Source organism: Ascaphus truei, chromosome 7, assembly GCF_040206685.1.
Source record: "Ascaphus truei isolate aAscTru1 chromosome 7, aAscTru1.hap1, whole genome shotgun sequence".
NCBI lineage: Eukaryota > Metazoa > Chordata > Amphibia > Anura > Ascaphidae > Ascaphus > Ascaphus truei.
Genome location: NC_134489.1, coordinates 57,690,271 through 57,693,268, shown reverse-complemented (window position 1 = coordinate 57,693,268; position 2,998 = coordinate 57,690,271).

Here is a 2,998-nt window from a genome sequence, read left to right as displayed (position 1 = left end):
CAGTCAAATATGTGTAGTTTTTATTTTTATTATTAAGCATCAACAAAATAAAAACTCAAATATCCCTGACGGTCCCCAGGGAACATCTAAAGTCAAAAAAGTATAAAACAAAATATGGATTGTTGCTTAAACTCATATCGGAGTATAAAACGCAGGTTTTATTAGCTTGTGTTCACTTGTTCTGGATTTTGACACAAAGTTCTGCTGGCTTCTATTCTATATAGAAAACCAGAGGCAAAAGATAAATCCTGTTTGCTTGGAATTACACGCATTGTTTTGGTCCAGATAAAATTTAAATGATTGCTAGTAGTGAATTATCATCCAAGTACAACGCTGAAGTTTAACAGAATAAACATATATCCACTTTAAAACTGAACTAAACTGTTTTACACATCGTAATCCTCATTTTTTCTGTCTATTATGTTCTGCGGATGCAAAATTGTATTGCTTTGAAATATTTTTATTGAGCCTATAATTTGACAGTAGGAAACAAATCCACTCATCATTTTCAAACGATTGAGTCGAGTCAATTATTCTTGTGAGTGGATGGGCGGCCTTGCAGCCTTATTTTGATTGGTCAGTTTGCTTATAGTGTAAGCAGTGCATCGTGATGCAGGATGGTGTGGTTAGCACAGTGCATTCTGGGACATACTGTATATATAGCAACATACAAGCAGCAATTAGTAACGCACTGTTTATAGAAAATACACCATTTACAGTGACACAAACGTATTCTCTAGAGCAGCTTCCTTTTAAGCAAGGCTTAACATTGTGCGTTTCTGCTAAACAAATTAAAGTAGCTGTTGGTGTTCTTGACCCACATTAAACATTTTAAATCAGTGCAGAGTATGACTACACACATCTGTCTGCCTGAAGCTTCCCTGAAATGAGAGGACATCCAAAACAGCAGTGCTTCCAGTCATCCAAAAATTGCTGCACCCACTGCCCTCCTGCTGTTACTGTAGATTAGAGAGGCAGGGTGTGAAAAAAATAAACTGTGCCTGACCTTGGTGTTTAGGGTCACCGTGTTATATTTTCAGCTTTGGTGACTGGACGTGTACAGAGTTCCTAAATATTTGTGACACAGTTAAGCTCGTTTTTTTGCAGTAGGGGAAAGTGGGGAGGAATTGTACCAAATGCCACAATGTTCAGTTTTAAAGCAGCAATCACAACTCCTCTCATTCCCTCCCCTCCTGCACCTAAGCCTATAGGAGTTTTTTTTTTTTTTTAAATGTTGGTATCTTTCTCCAAGCATGTCCTGATTTATTTTTTAAAGAAAAATATTTATTTAATGGTTTAAAAAAAATCTCTAGTTTGAGGTTACCATGGTAACCCTTCCCCAGCACGCAGTGCAGTTACCTCCTAGACACTAATGCTTATATCTCCTGATGTCCCTTGGAAAGGCCAAGAAGAGATCTCGTAAAGTGTAATTTAAAAAAAAAAAAATAAGTGGTGTCAGTGTGCACTGCTTCTTTAAGGCTGGGACCATGGTGCCTTCGCCTGTGCGGAGGCTGGTCAGTGAGCGGCCGCTTACCTGGCCATGGTGCACGGGCGGTGGGGAGCGTGCTTGGGGGCGCCTCTGAGCTGGTTCGCCCTCATTGGGCGAACCATTCACGTGACCGCCTGTCGCGCCAAGAAATTAGTTTGAACTGATTTATTGTGCAACTCGCACCACTCCCGCGTGCACGCATGCCACATGGACACGAACACTGCCTTAAGGCAGTCCGCTCAGAACACAGTTTGCGGTACCATGGCCCCAGCCTGAGGCTTACATTGATTTTATACGTCTTTCTTGGTGTTGGTGAACAACATCCCATTCTCGTACAGTACATAGTACATAATCCTACACAAATACAAGAGTGGGTATTTGTCCCACCTCCTGTATGGCACAGAATTTGGACAACCCCATTATTGGATCGTATTCCTTTGATCGACAACTGTGACTTTGTTTAAACATCTTGTTCTCATTTGCTGCTATATTTATATATTGCTTATGCTAGTACAATAGTGTTGTGTACAGTAACTAACAATGATTCAACTATGATGATTTTAACGGTGTAATTCTACATGTCCATGATCTTTGAAAGCGAGGATTTAGGCCCAGATCTACAATGAACTGTTAAATCAGGGCTTATAACGTCATGTTTATATGCAGCAACCGCATTTTAGTTCTCGTTAGAATAGGATTAACGTCATGTTTTCTGCCTTGCGTTCGCTTCACGTGACTCTCGTTACACCCTGTTTTTGTTTGCAGAGAAATATGCAAAGTATATTGTAATGACTCCTATTGGCATATTTCTCAGGTGTGCTCCACGTGTTGTTTCAGGGGATGTAAATGGCACTTGTGACTATGCTAAAATAGGTAGGTCGGTGTCTCTCTAATGCCATTTTCAGATATGACCTAATTAACGCATCGTTAAATCCCTGTTTTAACTATAACGGAGCCCTGTGGATAAGTGTTGTTACAAACAACACATCTTTTGCATATCATTGCTATATGACCAACGCAACGGTCCATTACGGCTGAAAACATAACACCGCGTTTGTGAGCTTTGAAGATACCCGTTAGCATTTACGAGGCGTTAAGTCAATAGATGAGCTCTGTGGATCTGGCCCTGTGTTAGCTACACGCACCGCTCTTAACATGTTGCCGTTTTTAAGCTTACTTAAGGCAGGAGCCACGTACAACAGAGTAGGCCAGTTAAATATGGCAACCATAAACTGAAATATAATAATAATCCGTTATCTGTGTCAGAAAATGAGGACAATTTCCAAGGCTAACTATTTAGAGCATACAAAAAAATAGCGCAAAATAAAGTGTGCAGAGGTGGAAAGAGTATCCTTTGGGACACTGTTGGCAATGGCACGTTTCCTGCTTGAATTACTTCAGTACTTTTAGCAAAGCTTGCACATGTCAAAAGTCACTTAAGACCTTTAAATTGCAGATCATTGATCATGCTAAAGGCAGCGAGTAAAGAAATCAAACATGACTTCGCAG